The sequence below is a fragment of the Strongylocentrotus purpuratus genome, unplaced genomic scaffold (assembly GCF_000002235.5).
Source record: "Strongylocentrotus purpuratus isolate Spur 01 unplaced genomic scaffold, Spur_5.0 spur5_scaffold_9, whole genome shotgun sequence".
Taxonomy (NCBI): Eukaryota; Metazoa; Echinodermata; class Echinoidea; order Camarodonta; family Strongylocentrotidae; genus Strongylocentrotus; species Strongylocentrotus purpuratus.
In genome coordinates, this window is record NW_022145615.1 from 28,596,062 (window position 1) to 28,613,962 (window position 17,901).

Below are 17,901 nucleotides of genomic sequence, written 5' to 3' on the forward strand. Positions count from 1 at the left end.
CGTTGTTTACTGAATGATGTTGACAGAAATACCAACAAATATGTATATATAAAGAAAATTGACAGATTCACAGTGGTTACAAATAATAGATTGATGACAGAATATGACGAAATATAGTCTAGACGGTACAAATGTAGAATTACTGACGCAAATCAATCTTCATCATTATAAGCAGCGAGGTACCTAAAAGGACTTTTTTTTGTGTGGAAAATTTATAGATGAACAGGCATAGATCTCACCCTGTTTTCTGGACGAAACTAGGAACAACAATACCATATATCTTTCAAAAGAAGGTAAAGCTGCACTGCAAATAGTTTTCAAATGTCCCCATTTTGCAATCTTTAGAACTAATTTATTGACAACCAAAACAAAGAATAATAAAATAAAAAAAAATGATATGTTTAATGTAACACTCACTGTTCTCACACAAAATCTAAGCAGATTGAAATAACGGGTTGATTATGTTGGTTAATAAATGTTCCAACCATCATCTCACCCTACATCCCAAGTCAAAATCCTTATGATTCTTAAATCTCAACCATTCCATCCTGTATCGTTCGTCTGTTCAGCGCCATAAGGGTGTTAACTCTGTTATAATATATGAGTTGAAGCCCTATTTGCTCCAAACAGACAATGTGTATCCTTTCAGGCAGCAACTAATGCAAACATGATGTTTCTAAGCTGAATATTGCAGAAAGATAGAGACTGTGAACGAAGTGTCATATTCTATTGTTTCCAGAAGACTTAATGGAACACCTCTTAAATTAAAAAAAAGGAAAAGCTGTTTGCTATGTTACTGACCAATCAATTGTCAAAACAAATTTGACGGCATGACTCATCCTAAGCCTGGGTTTGACCATTCTCGAACCCTGGAGGAATCTGACCTTCATTTCAGTCTACCACAGCAGACGACCGATCAATTAAAATACTCCCTTTTGTTTAAACGATACCCTAGACGCCATGTTGTACATGACTATTACAGATAGGGATACTCCATCACATTAGCAAGCGTGCATGTGACGTTCACATTGGGAACGTAATAAGGGGTTCAAATTTGTGCACGTATACGGCGTTCACATTAGGCGTTTAACAACAATGGCGAATGGTATAACGTGATACTGCAATGTTATGTAAGGCGTCTATATTGAAGTTATGCTTTGTATCAACTCCTTCCATTCAATTCCATTTCCTTGAAAGTCTTGACTTTTTCTATTTTATCAGCATTCCACTTCAATTCAAGATTCTTTCTACTTGTTTGTTTGTTTGTTTTATTTTGTTTTATTTGTTTTATTTTGTTTTCGTTTTGATTTGGCATGTGTAATATGTACTTTATGATTGGAGAAAGGGAAATAACGATTAAAATGACATGGTGTTGTTACTTTGAAAATATACACATGAACAACAAGAGCAACGCCACATTCAGTGCCATGTCTACATACGACGAAGTAACAGCGATATCACTTCCAAAATGTCCAATATAACTTGTCGTTTCGAAAGACCAAAACTTTATTTTTTTAAAGGAATCATTTGTTGTTCTCTCAATTCTTGACCTGTATTCCTCCTCGCTGTCTTCTTTTTTCTCCCCTTCTCGATTATCAAGAAAATAAGAAATTTTCAGGTCAATTCTTTATCTATACTCATTTTTGTCGCCGTTAGCGTATCATGGCCTGAACGAGGGAATTTCCCTTGATAAATGAGTTATAGCAATATTAAATCATCCATCGAAATGCAATTCCAACAGTCGCCGTGTAAATTTATCCCTGTCGGCAATACTTCTCATCATTTCTTATTCTTTGACCAAGATATGCAAAGATTAGAATCCCTCTACTGTTTCAAAATGCTTCTCAATTCTAAAGCTAATATTCTGGTCAACAGTAATATCAGCCTTTGTTCTCTACAATTTGTATCCAATTATCCGTCTTCATTCTCTCTTCACAATATTATGTACGATTTCCATGGTAACGCTTGATTTTCTACGTCGCCACAGTGTGTACCAATATTTCACACACTGTGGTCAACATCGGTAAGATTGGGATTTGTCCCCACTATAATCACACTGTGTATGAGATACAATATACTCAGCCGGCACTCTACCCCATTATATATTCTACCAGGAGTGACATAGTATGGAAAGATACTTGCTTGATTTAAATTTTCAGTTTAATTTTGTTATAAATCAGATTCATACAAACTGTGGAGCAACAGAACACAACAGGTAGATAACTTGAATTACGTATAGATGTACACTAAATAGCAGGGTGTTTCGAGAAGTGAATATAGATATGGCAGACGATCAAAGCTTGTACAAGATTAGGGTCCTTTAAAGAGTAATATTCTAAATTAAGATCATTCAGTAAGAGGCGAAATGGTGAAGTAAGCGTACAAAGAGAACTTCCGACTAAGGAAAGAAAAGAAGGAGGAGGAGAAGGATAAGAAGAAGAAGAAGAAGAAGAAGAAGAAGAAAAGGAGGAAATGTCGTAGTAGTAGTAGTAGTAGTAGTAATGAAATAACAGTAAGAAAAGGAGGACGGGGAGGTCGAGAAAAAACAGTAATAGTAGATAATAACAGGACAATGTATAAGATGAAAAGCCCAAATGACTGTGACCACCTCCTAACGAACTTAGAAACTGAAGGCGGGTGAAACAAGTACCGAATGTTATCAGATACAGTCCACATTGTAAATGTGAATGACTAATGTGTAAACCATCCATCAAACAACAGGCACAGCCCACAGTGTGGTAAAGATCACGGATGTGTAATATCTATGGACCACTGATTGCATACAAACGCCGTCTAAAGAACCAGATACAGTCCACATTGTAAATGTGAATGACTAAATGAGTAAACCATCTACCAAACAACAAAACAGCCCTGTCCACAGTGTGGTAAAGATCATGGTTGTGTAATATCTATGGACCACTGATTGCATACAAACGCCGTCTAAAGAACCAGATACAGTCCACATTGTAAATGTGAATGACTAAATGAGTAAACCATCTACCAAACAACAAAACAGCCCTGTCCACAGTGTGGTAAAGATCACGGATGTGTAATATCTATGGACCACTGATTGCATACAAACGCCGTCTAAAGAACCCGAACAAAAATTAATGCAAGCAACCAAACGAGTACAAGCATATTTGACAGAACTTGACAGCGCGTAACTTTTTAAACCTCGGCTGGATGCGCCGTTGCCAGACAACTCACCGCTACGTCGTCATTTTCCCGCCAAAAGAGGAAACAGAGTCCATAAATGTCTGTATCAAATTATCATTCTATTTAAAATGATTCGGTCGGCCTCAAAGATAGCGGAAAGTCGTTTCAAATGCAGAAACGATGATGTCCCAATTGTGTTTTACAAAGTTATCCTCAAATGTGTGCATGCTACTCACAAATGAATAGAATATTGGAGAAGGAGATTGGGTACGGATAAAAAGGAGACGTTAGCTAGGGCAGGCATTGTATATCTAATCAAGTTAATACATTACTGATCCCACATGTACAGGTAAATCCTTCAAAACTATTCCATGGTGTACAGAATGTTATCATGAACATGTATGTACACAATGTATATACGTTCCTTGAACCGATGGGATTCTCTTCGAAGGACTCCAATCACATGATCATCAATCATCGTTTGACACATGTTGAAATTTATTAAAATAAATTGAAATTGAAATGTTTGAAATCTACCAAATTGTACATGTCCGTCCATCGTCATCATTGGTGATTTAAAGACTATTGTTAATCTAACATGCACATCAAGCATCTGATACCATGCAAACGTGGGAGGAAGAGTATACACTTGTATTAAAAATAAGATGTTACAGCAGCTTTCAAAGTACTTAATGGAAAAAGAAATCCATATTCTGTGTCATCTTTTACTAATATGAAGATAGTTTCATTGTTTATCTTTCTGATCCATTTTCTTAGCTAAATTTGAATCACAATTATGTATCGAGCAGGAACGGGAGATGAGAATTCCTTTCTGATAATGTTGGTTCCCGTTTCTTTTTTTTTGACCCGCCATCTTGGATCATGATGCGGTACCGCTTGAACATGATGTATTGTAGAAGACCTTAATAGACATACCAGGCGAGTCAAACTTCAACTTGACTTCAGCTCATTACGTTGACAATGCTATAATTAAAAGTGGACTGTAAAGTCTATTATACCAGGCTATTGCCGAAACATGTGTCCGCATGCTTTACCGCTTTTGCCATTACAACAAGAAAGTGCGTTACATGAAGAGATACATCTAACTGTTCTCTCTTCACGTACAAACTTCATTTATCAATAAATTTAGGGCAATGTGCTACCTGTTAATCATAATAGAAACAGTAGAAAGTATTACTTTTTATAATGTAACTTATTGGAATTTAGTTCCAAATCATTCGAAATCAATTCAGTTTCAAGTGATTCTTTGTATTGTTTAACAAATTCATAATAAATTCATACATATTCAAATCTATATAATGATCTACAAAGTAGATTTATTTGCTCCATGAAAACAGGCAGAAAGAGAGATAGAGAGAGAGAGAGAGAGAGAGAAAAGACCCGGGAAAAGAGAGAGAAAGAGAGTGAGATATCATAATATCTGCAGTAAATGCACACCACGTTTTTTTCGTTGTATATAGGCATATAAGAGAATTTTAAACAACAGAAATGGTGATTTGGATAAAAGCTTAGAGTTAAATAATTTTTCAAATGCGAAAAGACCAGCACATGACGTCATTTGGAATGACAATTATCGATGGTCTATAGCCTCCAATTGGGTAATGAATTTTAATGATATGGAGGACAAAAATAGAGTTGCTTTTATCCTATTAACCTCTACTTTCTATTCTCGTTATGGAGGGTCGATCTGTCATGCTGCCCCATAGGACCACTGTGAAACCGCCTCACCTTAAGGTTGATGAACGGTTCCGAGCGTCCCCCGTGAAAGCCAACTCCCATAGCGGTTATTAATTTTACACATTATAATTCATTCACGGATAGTCACAACCAAAGGGAAAGGACGGGCGATTTCAAGTATTTACGTATTATTTTCCAGAGTTCATATAGTGCAAACCTCACGGTAGTTCTGAACTATTTGTTTAAAAAAAGGTGTCTGTGACATGCTCACTTAAACTCGGTAATCCTTCTATAGGATATTCATAATCCAAACAATACCATGTCAAAGTGTTTCCTTACTTTTTTCATTCATTTCATTTATTCTCTCATTCAAAATTTAAACAAAAGTAACATTTAAAACGATAGCAACTTCTTTCACAAAATCAACCTGGGGCATTTTCAATAGCTTTGTGTGTCACCTGTTGAAATGCGAACATGACTGTCATGTTCGCATTTCAACAGGTGACACACAAAGCTATTGAAAATGCAGGGGGCGGATCTAGGGGGGGGGGTGTTTCGGCGGTTTAAACAACCCCCCCCCCCCCTCCCCTTGGGCGGCCAAGTGAAAAAAAAAGGGGAAGAAGAAAAAAAGAAGGGACAAACAAAAGTAAAGCAGTAAAACGGCGCGATTTTTGGAAAATCCTGGATCCGCCACTGGGTCAAAAAGCTAGATCTGCCCCTGGACAGTGACGTGTTATGTTATCCAAACATGATTTCTTTAATATAGGGTATTGAAATTGCCCTTGAGTTGATTTGGGGGAATAGTAATTGATGTGCTCGTATTATTTTCTGTACATGTATTTACAACTGGTTTCCATCGATAGTGCAATCATTAAATCTTTGAAACTAACTAGTGTTTCTAGAACTTAAACTATACTTTAGCCTATTCTCTTCTTTAAAAAAACACACATATACTTGGGGGGGGGGGGGAACGTCCCGTTTACAATTGACAATTTAAAGCAAATGCTATCATGAGCTTTGTAAGAAAAAAATTATCGATCAGCATTCCCCCCCCCCCCAAAAAAAAAAAAAAAAGAAAAGAAAAATCGCGATTGCAAACATTATGATTTTGTGTTTTTGTGGCGACAAATCAACTTTTTGTTAAAACTCATGGTTTCACAAATCTTGTTATCAAATAATTCGTGGATTGGTTATTGAGTGGCGGCTATGAAATAAAAAGTAGCGCAAACAAGCTCAAAATCTCGCCAATGTCAGCAATATGTACCAGGCGCGTAGCCAGGGGGGGCGGTGGGGGCGGTCGCCCCCCAAAAAACGCCGGCCAAAAAAAAAGAGAGAGAAAGAGGAGAAGAAAAAAAAAAGAGGACGTAGGAAGAAAAAGGGAAAAGGAGTCGAGAACGGTACAACGAATCATCAAAGCTTCCGCGCTTCGCGCGGGAAGGGGGAACTGAGTTCAAATTTAGGATTAAGGGTCGGGAAAGTTACAACGAATCGTCTTCTTTCTCTTATAATTTAATGAAACGTCAAAACTTCGCACGAGAGGGGGGGGGAGACAGAATTCAGACAATGATTAAGAGTCGAGAAAGGTACTCTCTAATAATTTAATAAAACGTCAAAGCTTCACGTGAGAGGGGGGAGGGACTAAATTCAGACAAGGATTATGAGTCGAGAAAATAACAACGAATCGTCTTCTTTCAAAGCTTCCGCGCTTCGCGCGGGAGGGGGACTGAATACAGATAAGGATTATGAGTCGGGAAATTAGGTATACAACGAATCGTCTCTTTTCTCTAATAGTTTAATGAAACGTCAAAGCTTCGCGTGAGAGGGGGGAGGGACTGAATACAGATAAGGATTATGAGTCGGGAAATTAGGTATACAACGAATCGTCTCTTTTCTCTAATAGTTTAATGAAACGTCAAAGCTTCGCGTGAGAGGGGGGAGGGACTGAATTCAGACAAGGATTATGAGTCGAGAAAGGTACAACGAATCGTCTTCTTTCAAAGCTTCCGCGCTTCGCGCGGGAGGGGGGAAACTCCCCCCTCCCTGCACCCACCCCCCTAGGTCGCGCGCTTCGCGCGCTCTGTAAGTGATTCGCACGCTTTGCGTGCTCATTACCGCCCCCCCTAAAATGAAATCCTGGCTACGCGCTTGATATGTACGTGTGTTTTGAAACGGAAAACTCTCGAATATAAAATGGGTGACGCTATATCTTTAAAAAAAAAAAGATCTATATAAATAATATACATACGGTCATATTTGACAGCTTAAAACTTCAATTTCGCTCTTGATGATCCTGTGATGGGCTTTTAATTAATATGAAAATACTGATAAATGCTTTATTTGGATATTTTTACCATTGTCTATTTCAGGCGTATTCTTATGCACTGGCACACTGGTAAAAATTCGCATTCGACTTAGATTCGATCAAAATGAATACACAGACATTATAGTCCAGGTGGCCATATGTTTGTGGAAACCTTTATAACATTTACGGGTACATAATTACATAACAATCGGTCGTGTGGTTATGGAGTGTCTTTTTTAATATTCAGACTTGATAGTATTTGTTATTCCATTGCATAAATAGCAAGATTATGACAAACAAATTATCTGTTCACCTTGAAAGCAGCGCTAGCATTTTTTTCTGTGCTTTTTTAATCTTGCTATTTATGCAATGAAATAACAAATACTATCAATATATTTAAAAAGATTTATCAAAAAACAAAAAACCATAACCACACAACCGATTGTGTAACCGTAAGTGTCATAAAGGTTTCCACAAACATATGGCCACTTAGACTATGTCTGTGTCTTAATTTTAGACGTCTTGGTTAAATCTAATCTAAGTCGAAAGCAAATTTTACCAGTTTGTCAATAGATAAGCTTATTTTAATGCACGCAACCAACAAATAAGTCCCACTCCCTCCCCTGACATATTTTAATATAGCTCGAAAAACCTTTGATAAAACTTGACAATTCAAAATGCAAAGTATAACTAAAAAAAAAAGAATCGGTCTTTGCATCGCGATCCAAAACTCACTTATGGTTATGTGTGAACGGGCCTATTGTATCACTACTTTCCCTCACAGTGGAACAAGTTTAATCATCTTGAATAAAGCATTGGCAATCAGGAATCCTTTCAGAAAGTTGTACCTTCGACCCCAGTATACATCATTTTTTATTCATAAATACGAAGTGCCTGTCAAAGTAAATTGGTCATGAATATACATATGTATGCCCTCTGGCTTAGAAAAACATATTCGCATTATTCACCATATTGAATATCAACACGTTTGTTCTGTGTTAGGCCAAACTGAGAAAATAGTACTTTGACATTGCACATGATACCCATGCGCTTGCCATTGTTGAAATTCACGTCTCTTCTCAATGTATAACTATTGCTTGCAGCATGTAATGGTCAGTGGCAGTGCATGGCGTAGCGAGTGTCGTGTTTAAATAAATAACTTTCACTGAGGGGGAACTTGCATCATTTTGGGATAGGTCTTCGTAAACGAAATACAAATTAATAAGGCCATTGGTGAGGGTGTGTGGAAGGGAACGTACTATCTTGTCCCCCCTTCTCTCGCTCTTGTTTCCCTTTCCTTCGCCATTAGATAAGCACGCGAGCCCCCCCCCCCCCTTCCGGTACGCCCCTGCAGCTAGGTCACTGAATGTGGGGAGAGGAATTGGGAAAATTAACCATTTTTTTTCTCGAATTACTAAATTATATTTGTAGCAACAAATACGTGAATGTAGCCTTGATTTTCATAGCAGGATAATCTTTTAAAAAAAAAAGGGGGGGGGGTGTGCAAATAAATTTGTGGTTCATACATCGATCATTTAATCAATATAGAGGCACACTCTCTTACCGTCTTAGAACATGAAATGAATTTTAATGAGCAATACGAAACGATGAAGCAAAGCCCGTATCCTTGGTTGTACATGCCTAACTAGCGGGAAAAAACATGTCCAATGTTTTCATTCCGTCTATAACCAGTGATAAATGCGTTCAATTTTGTAACGTTTCTTGAAAGTAAGACATAAACAATTTGTATTTGTTTTGTTGATACAATACTCATTTATGAATCGGGTCATAAAAGAGTGCATACCAGTATTATCAAATGTGTAATCAGGAACAAAAAGTAATTGCACGTTTGCTGATAGGCAGATATTAAAGCGTACTAAAGCTCTTTGCAAAATCATGTGATTTAATTAACTTCTTGATCCAAACGGGGTTGAATTATGAACAAGTGAAATATTCAAGAAAAAAATTATATTTGATGATCACGTATGATGTATAAGTGCTTTTTTTCAAATAATCTGAACTTTTTAATTCCAATGTGAACACACAATAATAAACCCACAGTGTATCTATGGATGATGTCATATGTTATCTTCCTTGCAATACCTATATGATACAAAATATATTGAATACAACGAATGAATGTATTGTGAAAATAGATAATCTCGTTTCTGTTGTAAATACTTTAACACAATAATTGAATTGCCTCACGTATTGTACGCTATTCCAAAATCCACCCCAAAAAACGCAATATTTAATGCATTCTATAATTAGAATAATTTTAATCAAGGAAAGTGACGAGGACTGAATTCTTTTGAATTATCAAGTTTCGAATGCAATAAGTGACCTTGAAGTCACAAGCGGTAATCGTAGACCTTTTTTGATCTGTTGTGTAAAAAATGCATTGCGTACTCTTTTCAATAAATCTGACTGGAAATCCAATTTGTAAGGAGTATATAGGAATCCCTTCCCTTGGAGTTAAATCCATTCCAGCTCGGTCCAAAGTAATGGGTTGAGTGGTTGAAACTCTTTTGTGAGATGATTCCACTATTTTTGTATTTTTATTGAAGATTTTCACTACAAACGATGAAATCCTCAATAACCCCCCCCCCCCCCCCAAAAAAAATAAATAAAAAATAAATAAATAAATAAATAAATAAATAAATAAATAAATAACAAATAAAAATAAATATCAAATTGGACTCCATGTCTTTGTTTTTCATGGTCAACATTGACTGTTTGTAAAGTTTGGGCTAAACACGTTTATTTTAATTCTTGGCAAAAACTTGCAAAAAAAACTGATGACATCATAGCTTGGATTTATGCACGCATTATTGCCTAAATGTATGCAGGTCTTGTGTGCAGTTGGATGAAGATTCTTATAAATTGATTGACATGTGCACTGGCATGAAGAAGTCACGTTTTCCAGCAATTTCCCGCAGTGAATTCATGATTTTTCTGAAAACGACAAAGATCTGTATTTTTTTTATAAAAACAATTGAGTCACGAGCGATTGATGAATTTGGTGGAAAACGAAAGTTATATTTCGGGGGGGGGGGACATTCCGTTCTCCGTTACTCTACCGCCCTCATCCCGCAGAGGGGGTTGAGGATCGAGGGCCAGCAGGATTACAAAATGATATTCCAGTGAAGAAAAATTAAAAAGAAATTCCAAAACCTGCACAATATATTAATTATCATTATTGTCGTCATTGCTTCGAATCTCTTCCCCGCTCCCACCCACACCCTTCCATTGAGAGAGCCTGTGGTGGGTCGGTAGGGTTTCTGAAGTCATATTCTTGAGGTGAAGAAAAAAAATCTGCTGTCGGGAATTTTTTTGGCCCCGCCTTTATTCTGCCTACTCTATATCCACCAAATTTCATTTAAGTTGCATCATGCATGAAAAGGGAGAAAGGTAAAGATATCGCAAAATAATAATCACAAGACCAAATATTTTTGACACCCATTCCTACACACGTAAGCCTATTCTCGATATTACATATGGAAACACAATTCCATTGAGAATATAATTCTGTCTCTGTTCGATTTGTAAGTGTTGTAGAATAACCGTAATGAGTATTCAAAATAATCGTTATTTGTTTATAGTTTAGCTTTTACATTGTAATATTACGTAATGAACCCGAGTATAACATGGTAGCCGTACCAGTTAAGGACACTGGACCATGCATGGTCAAGCTGGTTAGCTAATATAGCTTTACTGTTAAGCCTAGATAATTATACATAATCAATGCGACACCATCTGGTTGTTCTTTTTATTTTCAATCGTCTCATCAAAAACAAAAGAATAGATGGACAACGATGAGAGGACATTTTGTTCACGTAGATCTGAGTCATCGTGGTAAACCTCCGCCCTACATGCTCAGTGGAGTTGTATAAATTCATTAATCTTAGTTTGTATCAGTTTTTATTTTTACTGTTACTTTATTGTTAAAGGGATCCGGTAACTTTGTCTTAGATCCTTTAGAAATAATCCTTGATTTAGCTCATGCTGCAATGATAATTATAAACCTTTAGGTCAGTCAGGAACTCCATGACTTTTACAAGCCGATCGCCTGTCTGATTATTAAGATATTAATGATTGGAATTACAAATTTTCATAACACTACAGTCTATTGGGGAAAACGAGTATGGTAAAACCGGTCACTCAAGGATTTTTACTTTTTTGAGGCACTTCTTGATCATTTTGAAGCGCGATTTTTTTTATGGCTTCAATATTACACCATATCACAGACACTGGTAACATGTAGGACCGTGTATCTCAGATTTAACATTGTTAAACGATCCCTTTAAAGTTTGATGGTAATCAAAATTGTAATTTTTATTTCAGGTAAACGATTTAATTTACCGAGCGGTAGATCTACAATTTTAAGGCTTGAATTTATAAGCGATCTTGGCCTCTTGTTTAACTAAGTTGTAAATTAGAGTTGGTCCTTTATATAGGAAGCGATTGTAGGGGAGATGGGAAGGGGAGGGGAAGAGAGTGGGGAGAGAGATGAAAGGAAACAAACAAGAGAAGAGGAAAGGGAGAGAGGAGGGGAGGATGAGAGAGGGGAGGGATGAAAGTGAGGAGTTGAGGGAGAGAAAGAGAGAGAAAGTGAGAGAGAAAGAGAGAGAAAGAGAGAAAGAGAGAGAGAGAGAGAGAGAGAGAGAGAGAACAAGAAAAAGAGGGTTGATTGAGAGAAGAACTGGGAGAAAGTAAGAGAGAGTGGGTGGGAAATACAGGTACACGAAAAAGATACCTGTATGATGGGGCCAAGACTGTGATATAAATTCTCCTTCTCTTCATCAAAAAAGAACCAGAGTGCATGGATAAGAGTGATGTTGTAACCATAGTAATAGACACATCATCTCAATTCGGACACCTAATTGTACTCACAGAGGCGTTCCGCTACGTCTGGTACATTAATGTCAAGTTACATCCTGGTTAAACAAAATGTGTAATGCTCGAACTCATTTTGGAGTAAGAGCGCGCCTGATTACAATTTCATATTATTCCGCATGATGACAGGCAATAAGCTGTGTAAATAATCCTTGGTTTTACGCCCTTTAATGACAAAGGTGTATAGAAGCTCGTAATCGGTACGGTAAATGATGACGTAGTATGGAACGCAGCTTCTAAACGCATATTCTATGGTTGTGAATAAAGCCTGGTTTGGGATTCGGGAAAATAGGCAAAAAATGGTACTTAGACTTTAAAGGACAGACCAGCAGTAGAAAGGGGAGTAGAGATTCACCACAGGTGTAACCTTTATAGCTCAGACATGGCAAACGGGAAAAGGTATACTGCAACGACGTGACACCAATGTCATATCGAAATTAATCCAGCCCCCCCCCCCCTCCTTCTCAAGTAAAATATGTTGTTACTCTTTCTCTCTCCCTCTCTCTATCTCTCTCTCTCTCTTTCTCTTTCTCTATCTCTCTCTATCTCTCTCTCTCTCTCTCTCTACCTATCAATCTTAATAAATATTCTTCTCTGCTCTTCCTCTTCCTCCTCCTTCTTTTCCTCTTTCCTTTTTTTATATCTACACACGTCCCTCTCAATCACGTATAATATCACACTCCCCATTTGTAAATCTTGTTGTCCTTTCCTTACCAAAGGTCTCTCTCCCTCCCCCTCTCTCTCTCTCTCTCTCTCTCTCTCTCTCTCTCTCTCTCTCTCTCTCTTTCTCTCTTTCTATTCTCTTCTCTTGTTAATTAATCTGATCAGTCCTCGAGGTTGGATCCAATAACAATTATAATAACAATACTATTCTGGATTTATATAGTTCTTAATACATCGACGATGTGTCTAAAGCGCTTTACATAAATACTATTATTCCCAACATCGCATGCAGGCTTGCTCCCATGAATGTACGCTCATTCTCCATTCCCTGGGGAGCATTCCAGCCAGGCGACATTTTACAGATGCTTACAAAGCTTGAAAAAAAGCTACATTGTACAACGACTTCCGTATCATACTGGGTACCCTTTTAACACCTTGGTGGAGAGTTGCAAATGGGATATTGCCAAAGGACAAATATTGATGTCGGACTGTGATTCGACCCCTCACCCTTTGGATTGAGAGTCAGGTAAGTGGACCACTATCCAACGACACCTCCAACTCTCTATCTCTCTCTCTCTCTCTGTCTCTCTGTGTGTGTCTCTCTCTCTGTCTCTCTGTGTGTCTGTCTCTGTCTCTCTGTTTGTCTCTCTTTGTCATAAAAACCTTGACACTATAATTTCGAAAATACTAACAGACATGGAGCGTGGAAACTTCAACGACACAATAAATAGTATTGTGTGCTTTACATCTGAACAACGAACTTCTTCTCCTGTATATGAATCTGTTTGTAAAACTAAAAACAGACCTGTATCGATATTTAGCTAAAAAACACTCCATATTTACCACCTGCGACTAGATACGATCGATATTTTGTTGTAATCTCACCACGAAACATGATAATTATTTTCGTCCAAATGCTTACCTGATTCCTCCTCGCCAATAGACAATTCTTTGGAGACCATAACTAGATTCTTCGATTTCCCCAGTTCTTGATTATAATATTCCAAGAACAAGTAGCTATCGAAGTGATTCACACTAAATTGACTAAAATACACTGTGTATGATAGCTACTTTATAAATCAAACGCGTTTTAAACGAGGAATATCCATGTAGTAGCGACAGACTAAACTTGTTCCGATCTGTGAATGCTTTCGGTGTTATAAAAAGATCCGCGATGTACTGTCTGCCTGCGCGAACTACGCCGTAGCTCTTATGCGTTCAGCGGTCATGAAAATAAAATATGCGGTAGCGGTCTTGACAAACTACCATACGGCTTTTCACGCATTTTGCATTTATTTTCAACCGCAATTCATGTTTTTTCTATCAAGGTAACTTTCGAAATTTAGAAAACACAAGCCCATTATCGGCACTCGATCGTAACGTTTGTTAATAACAAAACAATCGATGTTGGTATACGACTCGACTGTGACTTATTTCCTGCTTTTTATCAAAGAAATTGTATCCTTGCTTTTTGCTCTGAGTCACGTCATTCAAAAGTGAGCAAACATTAAACATGCGAGCAATTATTTTAAATTATTTCCCCCTTCATTTTAAAGCTGTATAAGGAACATTCAGATTCAATTTTAAGGTAACATTTCTGTATTCAAATAGTCCATTTTACACTTACTTGAACAAACACAAACAAAAAATTCGCAAAATAATCCTGATTAATGTCATTTTACATGCATGATGACACTACATTGTCTGAAATTATTCAGACCTATCAAAACAACTGTAGGGTACAAATATTCTCACGCAATGCCTTTTTTATAGGTTACGATACATTACTGGGGCAAATCATACACTGTTGTCTATACAAGTTGGAATAATTTATTGTTTACCTCTTTTCATGAAGTGCTGTGAATATAATTTTTATGATTTTGTCTTAATAAATAAAGTTTAAAACTTCTGCGTAATCTATAAGATGCAAAGAGAATGATCAATGAAGTTCCGGAAGATATTAACTTTATCTATCAAGTATAAAGCAGATTGTCACAATCATTAAAAAAAAGCTAAGATTGTATTTTTTCAACTTTATGGACAACCGTATATAGTAAGGTCTATATAGTGTCGAAGTCGTCTCAGGTAGAATTTCTGACAGATGAAAATTTGATATTTCATATCCTACACTGCAAATTCGTAACGACTTTACACAATATTGGATGGTTCACTCCGTACACAGGGGTTGTGTTAAGTTGTGTAAAAAAAATACACAACTTTACACTGCCATTTCGTTGCGTAAAGTTGTGAATTTCTCTTTACACAACTTAACACAACCCCTGTGTAAGGAGAGAACCACCCAATGTTGTGCAAAGTCGTTACATAACGAATTTGGAATGTATAATAATAATGATGAAAGAGAACTATTCATTTATTTGGTGGTTTGTTGGTTTGTATCTGATTTAGATTGTTCTATTTTTGTGGTCATTCCACGAGAAAGACCATTTACAGTCATTACTGCATCTCGATATATATTTAATGAAATACATAGAAAAGATTCTCATGATGTAAGATCAATAGTATAGTAGTAGTATCAGTAGTACTAGTAGTATACTAGCAATAGTATCATAGTAGTATATAGTAACAGTAATATTGTTATTATTAGTAGTAGTAATAGAAGTAGAAGTGGTGGTAGTAGTAGCAGTAGTATAGTAGTAGAAGTAGTAGTAGATAGGCCTAGAAGTACTACTACCAGTAGTAGTATTAGTAGTAATATAATTATAGTAATATTAGTAGTAGTTGTAGTAGTAGTAGTAGTAGTAGTATTGTAGTATAGTGATGGCGGGGGTGGTGGTAGTAGAAATAGTAGTAGTAGTAGTAGTAGTAGTAGTAGTAGTAGTAGTAGTAGTATTAGTAGTAGTAGTAATATATACATGTAGTATAGGCCTAGTATAATAGTATAGTTTAATTCAGGGAATACAGTATCAACAAGAGCATTTCAAAAATAATGAACAAGCATTTGTATAACTACTGTTAATTCATCACGCATGACACAAACTAATACTCTGAATTTTTCATGTGGGCGGAAAAGCCACTATGACGTAGTACCCGCGCGACTGACTGATCATGCGAATACTATAGGTACCAGGTACCCTATATCAAACTATGCAAAATTTGAAAGTCAGTGGTGAGTTTGATGGTTTATTCCCATCCCATCGCATTATATATTATTATTTCTTGCGGTAATTGCATAGCAAATGTAAACGGGTATATTATGTGCTTATTGTGATGCAGGCGTTGAGCGTGAGAGAAATGGAAAAGTGGAGAAATCATACCTTTTATAAGTACATTTTGAGGAGCTCTTGATATTTAAGGATGAAGCAAAACAACCACAGATGGCCAAAATGATGGATGGGTATAAATGAAAAATAATACTGAACATTTCTATTGAAGGGTCTCATTCAATTCACCGCAGAACCCCCCCCCCCCTCTCTCTCTCCCTCTCTCCCTCTCTCCCTCTCTCTCTCTCTCTCTCTCTCTCTCTCTCTCTCTCTCTCTCTCTCTCTCTCTCTCTCTTCTCTCTCTCTCTCTTCTCTGTCTCTCCCGGCCCAATATATTTACACCATTTTATGCTTGAAATGCAATCGAATAAAAGTTAAATGAATAAGATTTAAAAACTATTTTCATCCCCTTTTTTCTCTGTCTCTCTCGGCCATTTATACTTATGTATTAATGTTAATTTATTCGCTAGAAATGCAATCGGATATAGAAATGAAATAAATAAGAATACAAATTATTTTTCACCACCCCCTTTCTTTTTTCTCTCTCTCTCTCTTTCTCGGCGGAAAACCAATATGACGTATTATGAAAATATACATGCATACTTACTCGTTGCTATCTGTTCATTCACAACAAATGCGATCGGATAGAATAAAAACTACTCCAATTCAGAATTCAGAAACGCTCTTAATTCACCTCTGTGAGTGTTCAGTTCTGTTTCATTGACTTTATGCTCTCCATCCTTAATTAGGTGGCTGCATAATGATTGTCACTTTAGGAAGACATTGATTTCCTGTCGTGAAGAGGATTGGGATTATAGCCTGGAGGAACAGAGATTACACGTGGGTCGTGTAACCCTTTCTAATGGACTCATCGTTAAACATGCCGAATGGAGTTATAGAATTGATTTCTCCCCTCGTCGCGTTCGAAGCCGCACTGCCATATTTGTCATCCTACGGTTAAAAGTGTTGATTTGGTCTTTTTGCCTAATTCCAAATTAGTTCAAGCATCTGCCTATTTTTTTGTATCCAGTAGGCTCCGTGGTCTGTACTGAATTGCCATTTTAGTGCATAAAAAGCTAACGATATTAGCATTAAAGTATACATGATACATGTAAGTCAATAAGTAATAATGTTATTGAAATGTAAACTGGTTAAGCATATTTGTTTCCCGTTTCGTTAACTTAACAAGAATCTTAGAAAGCTAAAACATAGACTTAAAGTAAAATGTTGTCATAACGTTATGATATACTTTTGTTTCTGTTGAGTGATTACATTACTGTCTACTATACAACAGGTCGAATTTCGGATGAAGCCCTTTAAAAAAAACATCCTCATAACCAAATCAGGATTTCGGGTGAATGCTTTACCATTAATTATTAGCTTTGTTTTCTGATAATGTGACCATCATGCTTTGTCACTCAGTAACTCACAAGAGTCAAAGATAATGTAATACAATAACTGCTTTATTAAAAACATTATTACATAATACAAATAAAGCTTCACAAAAGTAATCTTCGCTTAGAAATTTGAGGAAAATATGACGAATTCTTATTTCAAAATAATATTTACGAGAAAATAATGAAGGCATGGAATGTAAATCAAATTATTGAAGTACTCGTCACAGACAAAAATATAGAGAAAGAAAACGAAATAATGATAGAGCGTAGCATCACTGCTTATGTAGAGAGACTGAATCGTCTTAGGATGTAGAATGGTGAACCATAAATTTCGTTAAACGTAACCCATCCTTCGATTACTTGAAAGAAAAGATATGCAAATCGAACATGGTTCCGCACTTTAACTGATTGGAAAATCGACTCTATTCCCTTACCGCAATACTTTGTTATCATCTCGAAGAGGCTCAGACCCATTGAAAGTTGACTCAAGCAATCGCCACTAGAGGCGGATCCATTTCCAATCATTATTTCGGCTTACTTCGAATCATCTATATCATCGCGTCCGGTC